Source organism: Dendrobates tinctorius, unplaced genomic scaffold (assembly GCF_039654945.1).
Source record: "Dendrobates tinctorius isolate UK_male_01 unplaced genomic scaffold, ASM3965494v1 ptg000064l, whole genome shotgun sequence".
Lineage (NCBI taxonomy): Eukaryota > Metazoa > Chordata > Amphibia > Anura > Dendrobatidae > Dendrobates > Dendrobates tinctorius.
In genome coordinates this window covers 41,566,755-41,579,394 of record NW_027361732.1, presented here as the reverse complement: position 1 = coordinate 41,579,394, position 12,640 = coordinate 41,566,755, and positions in this window count along the sequence as shown.

Here is a 12,640-nt window from a genome sequence, read left to right as displayed (position 1 = left end):
GAGGTCTCTAGTTCCAATAATGTAAGGTCTGTCTACTGTGTTGTCACCTTCTCCACCAGATCTGCTGGTTATTAAGTCTTGGTCTGCTGACGACACTGAAGAAAAGGAGGCAGTGGTGCCCTCTCCACACACCTCCTGTGACTTTACCTGTGACCAGTTCCCAGGAACATCCCTGTCACTTGAAATTTTTTTTCTGGACCATGGGCAGAAGATGTTTCCTGTAAAGATGCCTTTGGATTCCATGTGGCAGGTGAATGAAGAGGTTGGAACAGAGGCTTATGTGTCCCCGTTTTTCACCAACCCAGTGGAAGAGATCCAGTTTTCTCTAGATAACAGGCAGAGGATGGATCTTGTACAGGTATCCTCGGCTTCCATTTGCCCGGCTGGTGAAGATGCCAAGGCGGAGGTGCTTCCCTCTGATCCAAAGGTGGAGGTCCAATTTTCTTGGGATAATGGGCTGAAGTGGAATCCAGTGAAGATGTCTTCAGTTTCCAGGGGGTCGGTTGATGTTGAGGTAAAAAAAGAATGTTCCAAGTCCCTGCTTTCTGTCAACCAGATGAAAGAAGTCCTGGCCCTTGTATCTTCAGTGTGGGAAGTTGATCTTTCTGGACACAAAGAGACTTGGTAACCTGAAATCCCTAATGTCACACATACCTCTTCCTACCAGAGGAACGTCGTGATGGCTCTATGTGTGTGTGTGCTCCTATCCTTCTTCTACAAGTTATTCTGATGGTCTTGAAGAAGAGGGGCCATAAGGGGGGGTACTGGAACAACCCCGTTGGCATCGCTGCATTGCCTGCCATTCCCCACTCACCAACGTTCTCACTGCTCCAGACCATGCTGTGATTTCCGTCTGCTGCCAGCTCCATGCTCTGTCTCCTGTCTGCTCTGTGCATGTTTCCTGGCTGTGTGTATACGGGGCGGTGCCAGAACTCTCTGGTTCTTATGGAGTCAGGTGCACCTGTCTAATCTGTTCCTGACCAATTACCAAGAGCCCTCTAGTATTTAGGGCAGCTCCACCCACTGGAACCTTGCCTGTGCAATGTGTTAACTCATTTAGTGTCTTGCTACTGAGCTGCCAGGTCTTGCTCTGTGTTTCTCCTTCTCTGGAGGACTTATTCCTAGCTTTGCTTGGTACTCTCTGTCTGCCCTCCAGGAGGCAGAATATCCTGGTTTCTGTGTCTTTGTCCTAGCCCTGCCTTGTACCTTTCTTGCCACCCTCCAGGAGGCAGTATTTCCTGGTCCCTGTGCTGTAGCTCCTAGCCTTGCTTTGTATCTGTGTGTACTCTGGTCCCTGTGTCCTTGGTCCTGTTCCTTATCTCGCACTATTACCTTGTCTGAACTCCGTCCTACCTCTGCCTGCCTGCCTCCTTGTCTTTGGCTTCTTTCCCTGCTGTGTCTTTATTTGTGTACTCCCTCTCTGCTTGTGTTCCGCACTCTTGCGGTTCTGCTTTGTTCTGCTTCTGCTGCTGCAGAACCTCTGGCTGCTCTCCAGCTCTTCTCCGCAGCCTTGCAGTTCTCCTCCTGCCTGACCAAGTCCAAACCTGTTCCTTTATTCTCCACGCTTTCCTTTCTGTACACATACCTGCTCCTCCTGTGTGAACAGGTCTCTACCTGTTTCTTCATACTCCACTCTTTCCTGTCCGTACCCGTGCCTGCAACTTCTGTGTGAACAGCTCCAAACCTGTTTCCTCATACTCCACTCCTTCCTGCCTATATCTGTACCTACACCTCCTATGTGAACAGGTTCAAACCTGTTCTGTCATACTCCACTCCGTTCTACCTGTTCCAGTACCTACACCTGCTGTGTGAACAGGTCCCTACCTGTTTCTTCATATACCACTACTTCTTGCCCTGTGTCTCTGCTGTGCCAGTCTGCCCTGTGTCTCTGCCGTGCCAGCCTTTCCTGTGTCTCAGCCATGCCAGCCTGCCCTGTGTCTCAGCCGTGCCAGCCTGCCTTGTGTCTCAGCTGTAGCATCCTGCCCTGTGTCTCAGCCATGCAAGCCTGCCCTGTGGCTCAGCTGTGCCAGCCTGCCCTGTGGCTCTGCCGTGCCAGACTGCCCTGTGCCTCAGCCATGCCAGCCTGCCTTGTGTCTTAGCTGGGCCAGCCTGTCCTGTGTCTCAGCCGTGCCAGCCTGCCCTGTTTCTCAGCTGTACCTGCCTGCCCTCTGTCTCAGCAGTTTCCGCCTGCCCTGTGTCTCAGCTGTGCCTGCCAGCCTTGTGTCTCAGCTGTGCCAGCCTGCCCTGTGTCTCAGCCATGCAAGCCTGCCCTGTGTCTCAGCTGTGTCAGCCTGCCCTGTGGCTCAGCTGTGCCAGCCTGCCCTGTGGCTCCACTGTGCCAGCCTGCCCTGTGTCTCAGCCGTGCCAGCCTGTGCTGTGTCTCTGCCGTGCCAGCCTGCCCTGTGTCTCTGCCGTGTCTGCCTGCCTTGAGTCTCTGCTGTGTCTGGCTGACCTGTGTCTCTGCCGTGTCTGCCTGCCAGTGTCTCAGCTGTGTCCGCCTGCCAGTGTCTTAGCCATGTCCGCCTGCCAGTGTCTCAGCCATGCCTGTCTTCCAGTGTTTTAGCCGTGCAAGCCTGCCCTGTGTCTCAGCTGTGCCAGCCTGCCCTGTGTCTCAGCCATGCCAGCTTGACCTCTGTCTCAGCCATACTAGCCTGCCCTGTGTCTCAGCTGTGCGAACCTGCCCTGTGTCTCAGCTGTGCAGGCCTGCCCTGTGTCTCAGCCATGCCAGCCTGCCTTTTGTCTCAGCTGTGCCAGCCTGCTCTGTCTCAGCCATGCCAGCCTGCCCTGTAGCTCTGCCATGCCAGCCTTCCCTGTGTCACAGCCATGCCAGCCTGCCCTGTGGCTCCGCCGTGCCAGCCTGCCCTGTGTCTCAGCCATGACAGCCTGTGCTGTGTCTCCACCGTGCCAGCCTGCCCTGTGTCTCTGCCGTGTCTGCCTGCCTTGAGTATTTGCCGTGTCTGCTTGCCCTGTGTCTCTGCCGTGTCCACCTGCCAATGTCTCAGCTGTGTCCGGCTGCCAGTGTCTCAGCTGTGCCTGTCTTCCAGTGTCTTAGCCGTGCAAGCCTGCCCTGTGTCTCAGCTGTGCCAGCCTGCCCTGTGTCTCAGCTGTGCCAGCCTGACCTCTGTCTCAGCCATGCTAGCCTGCCCTGTGTCTCAGCCGTGCCAGCCTGCCCTGTGTCTCAGCTGTGCCAGTCTGCCCTGTGTCTCAGCCATGCCAGCCTGCCCTGTGTCTCAGTCGTGCCAGCCTGCCCTGTGTCTCAGCTGTGCAGGCCGGCTCTGTGTCTCAGCCATGCCAGCCTGCCCTGTGTCTGGTTTGTGGCACAGAGGGGAGTTGAGCGACTTTTGGTTTTTTAGGGTCGCGTTTCGTTTCGTGAAACCCGACTTTTCCAAAAGTCGGGTCGAGCAAGATCGTCCGATTATAGGGAAAAGTCGGGGTCGTCCCGAAACACGAAACCCAATGTAAGTCAATGGGGAATAAAAGTCGGCAGTGAGAGGAGGACAGGAAACACACCTACAGTGCCCATTTGAATGCCAAAAGCATCAATTCATCTTACTTAAGCTTGTCAACCTTAATTAACTTCATAATACAAGTAACGCACTGAAAAATGGGGGTTATTTGGCTAAAGTTGTGGGGGGGAGGGCTGGCTGCAGGTTTTCATGTGCCCTGGGCGAAAGAGCGCCCCTTTAACACATGCCACAACTCATCATGCTCCGATACGGCAGAGAAATAGCGGTATAGTACAATGAAAAATACTTCACTTTTTACATCTCATGACGAGGCCCATCTATTTCTCCATACAGAATCATTGGTCCCATATAATGTTTGAAACAGTATATGATGAGCTCCACATAATGCTACAGTATATTTTGGTCCCCATGGATGAAGCTCAACTGTCTTATGGGCCCAAATAATGCTCCAAACATAATGGGCCCCATTTCTAATGCTCTAGTGTATAATGGGCCCTGTAAATGCTGTTCCAGTGTCTGATGTCCACCTTTGGAATGTTCCAGTGTATGGTGGGCCCCATCTATCATTCTCCAGAGTATAGTGCTCCCCAAAAATTGCTGTCCCAACATTGAAAACAATCAAATAAGTCTCCTCGCTAGGGAATCCCTGTACTAGTCTAGACTCCTCGTCGTCCCCATCTTCCATCTCACTGCACAGTATTTCAACTTTGCAAGTGCTGTGATCCTGGGCAAGCAGGGGGGCCCACTCGTTGGCGACGGCACTGGCAAAGGGCCCCTGATAGTACGGTGGTGTGTCTGATGGCGGGTGGGCCGAACCTGCACTTTCATCTGCAGCTTCCTCTTTGTCACCGTGTAAGATGGAACTGTATATGGGAAGGGTAACCTGAGTTTCATCAGGGTCAGATTCAGGCCGGGTAGCGTGCGAGGGTAATGTAGTGGTCTGGGTCAATGTACCAGCAGATTCATCGAGCAGTGGCTGGGCATCAGTGCACTTGTGTCGCCCCCAGGAGTACGGTCGCCACAGTGGCATTACCTTCTTCCTAGGGAGTGTGATGTCATGGTTGGGAGCAACGAAGGATCTCTCTAGCAGGTTAACTGATTGGGCGGCGTTATTCCCACGAGTCATGACCCTCCAAACAGCGTTCATGAAGGCAAAGTGTTTGTTTTACGTGGGCAGTATGGTTGCAAAGCTGAACCTTAAAGGAATGTCCAGAAGGGCAGCACCAGGAGTGGAGCCTACGGTTAAATTCGACTCCACCTGGGAAACCTCAACCATGCCAGCTACAGAACAGATGCACACATTGCAAGCTTAATTCCGTTAACGAACGAGACTCCGTCATGCCCCGCGGTCCGAGTCCGGCTTACTAGAGGGACACGTGAGGCTCTGGCACATGAGATTAGCCAATAACTGGTGTGTCATGCCCTTACATGTCCGTGGCTGCATGTGCGCTACACTGAAAAGGCCAGCGTTTGTCGCTTACAGGTGCAGATAACCCGCTGAACAACGTTAGTGATGGGGATCACTGATTACAATTATTACCCGCGAACAATGATTTCCCAGTAAGTGCAGGTCAACCGCAGTTCCGGAATTAGGCCTAACCGTCATTCCTGAAAAAATGAAAAACTTACGTGTGCAAACCACAGGTGCTGTAGCTTGCTTAACAGCTCGCCAGCCGTTCTCACGCCCAGTATGGATTACACGTGATTGCACAAAGGTGAGAAAGGGTACCGTATCCCCGGATAACATGTATGGATAGCGTACACATTCAAAATATATGTCTCAGGAGGCAGGCTCAGACGGTGTTAGGCCCAGTATGGATTGCACGTGATTGCACAAAGGTTAGAAAGGGTACCGTATCCCCGGATAACATGTATGGATAGCGTACACATTCAAAATATATGTCTCCGGAGGCAGGCTCACACGGTGTTAGGCCCAGTATGGATTGCACGTGATTGCACAAAGGTTAGAAAGGGTACCATATCCCCAGATAACATGTATGGATAGCGTACACATTCAAAATATATGTCTCAGGAGGCAGGCTCAGACGGTGTTAGGCCCAGTATGGATTGCACGTGATTGCACAAAGGTTAGAAAGGGTACCGTATCCCCAGATAACATGTATGGATAGCGTACACATTCAAATTATATGTCTCAGGAGGCAGGCTCAGACGGTGTTAGGCCCAGTATGGATTGCACGTGATTGCACAAAGGTTAGAAAGGGTACCGTATCCCCAGATAACATGTATGGATAGCGTACACATTCAAAATATATGTCTCAGGAGGCAGGCTCAGACGGTGTTAGGCCCAGTATGGATTGCACGTGATTGCACAAAGGTTAGAAAGGGTACCGTATCCCCAGATAACATGTATGGATAGCGTACACATTCAAAATATATGTCTCAGGAGGCAGGCTCAGACGATGTTAGGCCCAGTATGGATTGCACGTGATTGCACAAAGGTTAGAAAGGGTACCGTATCCCCAGATAACATGTATGGATAGCATACACATTCAAAATATATGTCTCAGGAGGCAGGCTCAGACGGTGTTAGGCCCAGTATGGATTGCACGTGATTGCACAAAGGTTAGAAAGGGTACCGTATCCCCGGATAACATGTATGGATAGCGTACACATTCAAAATATATGTCTCCGGAGGCAGGCTCAGACGGTGTTAGGCCCAGTATGGATTGCACGTGATTGCACAAAGGTTAGAAAGGGTACCGTATCCCCAGATAACATGTATGGATAGCGTACACATTCAAATTATATGTCTCAGGAGGCAGGCTCAGACGGTGTTAGGCCCAGTATGGATTGCACGTGATTGCACAAAGGTTAGAAAGGGTACCGTATCCCCAGATAACATGTATGGATAGCGTACACATTCAAAATATATGTCTCAGGAGGCAGGCTCAGACGGTGTTAGGCCCAGTATGGATTGCACGTGATTGCACAAAGGTTAGAAAGGGTACCGTATCCCCAGATAACATGTATGGATAGCGTACACATTCAAAATATATGTCTCAGGAGGCAGGCTCAGACGATGTTAGGCCCAGTATGGATTGCACGTGATTGCACAAAGGTTAGAAAGGGTACCGTATCCCCAGATAACATGTATGGATAGCATACACATTCAAAATATATGTCTCAGGAGGCAGGCTCAGACGGTGTTAGGCCCAGTATGGATTGCACGTGATTGCACAAAGGTTAGAAAGGGTACCGTATCCCCGGATAACATGTATGGATAGCGTACACATTCAAAATATATGTCTCCGGAGGCAGGCTCAGACGGTGTTAGGCCCAGTATGGATTGCACGTGATTGCACAAAGGTTAGAAAGGGTACCGTATCCCCAGATAACATGTATGGATAGCGTACACATTCAAAATATATGTCTCAGGAGGCAGGCTCAGACGGTGTTAGGCCCAGTATGGATTGCACGTGATTGCACAAAGGTTAGAAAGGGTACCGTATCCCCAGATAACATGTATGGATAGCGTACACATTCAAAATATATGTCTCAGGAGGCAGGCTCAGACGGTGTTAGGCCCAGTATGGATTGCACGTGATTGCACAAAGGTTAGAAAGGGTACCGTATCCCCAGATAACATGTATGGATAGCGTACACATTCAAAATATATGTCTCAGGAGGCAGGCTCAGACGGTGTTAGGCCCAGTATGGATTACACATGATTGCACAAAGGTTAGAAAGGGTACCGTATCCCCAGATAACATGTATGGATAGCGTACACATTCAAAATATATGTCTCAGGAGGCAGGCTCAGACGATGTTAGGCCCAGTATGGATTGCACGTGATTGCACAAAGGTTAGAAGGGGTACCGTATCCCCAGATAACATGTATGGATAGCGTACACATTCAAAATATATGTCTCAGGAGGCAGGCTCAGACGGTTTTAGGCCCAGTATGGATTGCACGTGATTGCACAAAGGTTAGAAAGGGTACCGTATCCCCAGATAACATGTATGGATAGCGTACACATTCAAAATATATGTCTATACATCAGGAGGCAGGCTCAGACGGTGTCAGGCACAGTATGGATTTGACGGCCCAGATTACACAGCGGAGGAGCAGGGAGAGGTAAAGATTGCAAATGCTGGGGCCCTGCCCAAGCAAGGGGGGCCCACTCGTGGGCGTCGGTACTGGCACTGGGCCCCTCATAGTACAGCGGTGTGTCTGACGGTGGGTGTGCACCACCACCATCAGAGACACTTGATTGCACTATGAGGGACCCTGTGCCAGTGCCCGCGCCCAAGAGTCGGCCTACCCACCTGTCCAGGGCAACGGCACTCGCACGGTGTCGTGCGCTAGGTGGTGACCCCGGCCATGGGGGGGGAGGCAGCACAGTTAGGGAGTTTTAGAAAGTGGCATATGTTGATGTTGGACATTCAGCTGATGCAAAAGGCGAAATAGGTGAAGTCCCAGGAAGAGGTGGACCAAAGCAAGCCATTTTTCTGTCACCCTATGTGTCATCAGGGGAAGGTGGGACAAAATCCTTGGAAACCCATGCATGGTTCATTTTAATGAAGGTGAGATCATCCACATTTTGGGTTGACAGACGGGTCCTTTTTTCTGTCAGGATTGATCCAGCTGCACTGAAGACTCTTTCCGATAGCACACTTGCAGCTGGGCAAGCGAGCTCCTGTAAGGCATATTGTGCCAATTCAGGCCAGGTGTCCAGTTTAGCGGCCCAATAGTCAAAGGGGAATGACCTGTGTGGGAGAACATCGATATGGGAGGAAAAGTAGTTTGTAACCATAGTTGACAACTGCTGTCTCCTGTCACTTTCCATCGATGCAGTATTACCAGTTGTGTGAGCGGTATTTGAAAAATCAGTCCACAACATTGTCATGAAACCCCTGTCTCCAACGCCACTTCTGCTGTGTGCACCACGAACACCTCTGCCAAGCTGCCCCCGGCCCGTACGGCTCGTGTGAGAACCATCACCGCTGCTGTGTGCTGGGAATGCCTCAAGCAACCGATTTACCAGAGTTGCTTGTTTATTAGCCAATATTAGGTCAAGGTTCTCCTGTGGCATGATGTTTTGTAATTTGCCTTTATAGCGTGGATCCAGGATGCTGGCCAACCAGTAGTCATCATCGTTCATCATTTTGGCAATGCGTGGGTCCCTTTTTAGGATCTGCAAGGCATAATCTGACATGTGGGCCAATGTTCCCGGTGTCAATGATGCACTGCGAGTGCTGGGTGGAGGAGCACTTTCTGGCAAATCCACATCCCTCCAGTCACGCACAAACCCTGTACCAGACCTTGCCACGCCAACATTTTCACTTGCCCCAAGAGATGCATCCTCCTCCCCTAAGTAATCATCCCCTTCATCCTCCTCCTCCTCCTCTTCTTCCTCCACCTCGTCCAGGAGAGGTCCCTGAGCAGACAATGGCTGAATGTCATCAAGGATTCCCTCCTCCTCTTCCTCCTCATCAACATTGGCTGCAGACGCCTGCTCCTTAAGGTGCGTCAAAGTTTGCATGAGCAGACGCATAAGTGGGATGCTCATGCTTAGGATGGCGTCATCTGCGCTTACCAGCCGTGTGCATTCCTCAAAACACTGAAGGACTTTACAGAGGTCTTTCAGCTTTGACCACTGCACACCTGTCAACTCCATGTCTGCTCTCAAAGTGCCTGGCCGTGTATCCTCCCACAAATGCATTATGGCCTGCCTCTGCTCGCACAGCCGCTCCACCATGTGCAAGGTGGAGTTCCACCTTGTTGCAATGTCGATAATGAGGCGGTGGTTGGGAAGGTGGAGCAATCGCTGCAGCTTCTGCATACGAACGGAGTGTACAGGCGACCGGCGGATGTGCGCGCACAGTCTTCGCACCTTCTGGAGCAGGGCTGTTAACTCCGGATAATTTTTGAGGAAGCACTGCACCACCAGGTTCAAGGTGTGAGCCAAGCAAGGTATGTGGCTGAGTTTTGAAAGGGCTATGGCTGCCACAAAATTACGGCCGTTATCACTAACTACCTTGCCTGCCTCAAGATGTACACTGCCCAGCCATGACTCAGTTTGTCGCTTCAAGTACTCGGCCAGCACCTCGGCGGTGTGTCTGTTGCCCAAACACATCATCTGCAACACAGCCTGCTGACGCTTACCACTAGCTGCTCGATAGGGGGACACATCGTGTGCAACAGTGGCAGCTGCAGATGGAGTGCTCGTACAACTGCGCTCTGTGGACGAGCTTTCGCTTCTGGAGGAGGAGGAGGAGGAGGAGGGTCGAACGCCTACAGCCAACTGTTTCCTATACCGTGGGCTAGGCAGCACTGTCCCACCACCGCTGTCCCCTGTGGACCCTGCATCCACCACATTAACCCAGTGCGCAGTGATGGACACGTAACGGCCCTGGCCATGCCGACTGGACCATGCATCAGTTGTGAGGTGCACCTTTCCGCTCACTGACTGCTTGAGTGCATGGACAATGCGGTCTTTCACATGATGGTGGAGGGCTGGGAAGGCTTTGCGAGAGAAGAAGTGGCGACTGGGTAGGTCATAGCGTGGTACTGCATAGGCCATGAGTTCGCGGAAAGCTGTGCTTTCCACCAACCGAAAGGGCATCATCTCAAACGAGATTAGTTTGGCAATGTGGGCGTTCAAACCCAGTGTACGCGGATGAGAGACTGAGTACTTTCTTGACCTACTCATAGTGTCTGGGAGGGTGAGCTGGACTTGAGAGCTGCATATGGTGGAAGTAGCGGTGGACAGGGCGGACTGAGAGAGGGTTGATGATGGTGATGGAGTTGGTGTTCTTTCTGATGGCCTAGAATCAGTCTTTCGTTGATATAACAGTGGGATTCCCTGACTGCTGTGGCCTTGCAACGACACCTCAACATTTGCTGCTGTGCTAACCGGTGGGCTTACAGTGGGGGAAACAATGTAGCGTTGCTGACTACCTTCGTTGTGATCAGTTGCACATGTGGCACTTGAGGTTTGGTGTTGTGTCCACGCTTGCCAGTGCATGCTGGTTAAATGTCTAAGCATGCAACTGGTATTCAAATTTTTCAGATTTTTCCCTCGGCTAAAGGTCTTTGCACACTTCTTACAGATAACCTTGGCCTGATCATGAGGATTTTGTTCAAAAAAGTGCCACACTGCACTCTTCCTACTTTGGCAGACATTTTGCGGCCTAGCACGCTGTGATCTTTTGAGCCTCTGGACAAGCTGTCCAGCAACTCTTTTGATGTTTGGAACCTGTCTTTGTAGTGCTCCGGGCCTGCCAGATAACAGCTGTTGCGATGTCGATGTCTGCTGTGGATGCTCCTCATCTGAGCTATTGGAAGCAGCACCCTCTTCCCCCAATGGATGCCAATTTGGGTCAACAACTGGGTCATCCATCACCTCCTCTTCTATGTCATGTGCACCTTCCTCTGTGTCACCGTGTATGGTGGTATAGTGTGCGGGAAGGGGCACCTGAGTCTCATCAGGGTCAGAATCTGGCTCTGTACACTGCAAGGACAATGTAGTGCTCTGAGTGAATGTACCAGCAGAATCATCCATCAGCGGCTGTGCATCTGTGCACTCCATGTCAGATTCATCTTGGCCTTGGTAATTCACCATTTAACTTGATAATCCAGGCATGGTATGTGAAAACAGCTCCATGGAGTAATCAGTAGTATGGCCTGCGTCATCCTTCAATCTTGGTTGGGGTGAAGGACACAAGGAAAGGTGTGGTTCATGAACATGAGCCTCCAATGACGACTCAGTGCTTTTACTTTTTACAACTGAAGAAGAGGAGGCGATAGAGCTGGAGGCTGAGTCAGCAATGTAAGACAAAACTTTTTCCTGATGCTCTGGCTTTAAAAGCGGTTTGCCAACTCCTAGAAAACTAAGCGTTCGAGGCCTTATGTAGCCAGACGATGACGCAGGCTCAACACCTCCTGCATTCGGTCCTATTTTGCTCTTGCCACTACCATCAGATCCACCACCAACACCATCATTACCAGCTGCCAACCCCCGCCCAATTCCACGGCCTCTTCCACCAGCCTTCCTCATTTTTGGTAGAAATGTAGACAAAATCCAACAAACTATATAGTAATGTAAAACAAGGTACAAGGTGTCTATAGGACAGGGGAGATTTTGAATTTCTGCAGACACTTTTGGACACTGGACACTTTTGGATCGTGTGAGCCCCAATGAATATCTGAGCGCTATGTGACAGGCTCGATGGCACAGCTGCCTGTGACAAAAGTGACTAGAGGATAAGGGAGATTTTGAATCTCTGCACACACTTTTGGACACTGGACACTTTTGGATTGTGTGAGGCCCAATGAATATCTGAGCGCTATGTGACAGGCTCGATGGCACAGCTGTGACAAAAGTGACTAGAGGATAAGGGAGATTTTGAATCTCTGCACACACTTTTGGACACTGGACACTTTTGGATTGTGTGAGGCCCAATGAATATCTGAGCGCTATGTGACAGGCTGGATGGCACAGCTGCCTGTGACAAAAGTGACTAGAGGATAAGGGAGATTTTGAATCTCTGCACACACTTTTGGACACTGGACACTTTTGGATTGTGTGAGGCCCAATGAATATCTGAGCGCTATGTGACAGGCTCGATGGCACAGCTGCCTGTGACAAAAGTGACTAGAGGATAAGGGAGATTTTGAATCTCTGCACACACTTTTGGACACTGGACACTTTTGGATTGTGTGAGGCCCAATGAATATCTGAGCGCTATGTGACAGGCTCGATGGCACAGCTGTGACAAAAGTGACTAGAGGATAAGGGAGATTTTGAATCTCTGCACACACTTTTGGACACTGGACACTTTTGGATTGTGTGAGGCCCAATGAATATCTGAGCGCTATGTGACAGGCTCGATGGCACAGCTGTGACAAAAGTGACTAGAGGATAAGGGAGATTTTGAATCTCTGCACACACTTTTGGACACTGGACACTTTTGGATTGTGTGAGGCCCAATGAATATCTGAGCGCTATGTGACAGGCTCGATGGCACAGCTGTGACAAAAGTGACTAGAGGATAAGGGAGATTTTGAATCTCTGCACACACTTTTGGACACTGGACACTTTTGGATTGTGTGAGGCCCAATGAATATCTGAGCGCTATGTGACAGGCTCGATGGCACAGCTGTGACAAAAGTGACTAGAGGATAAGGGAGATTGGATTGCTTTTAAAAA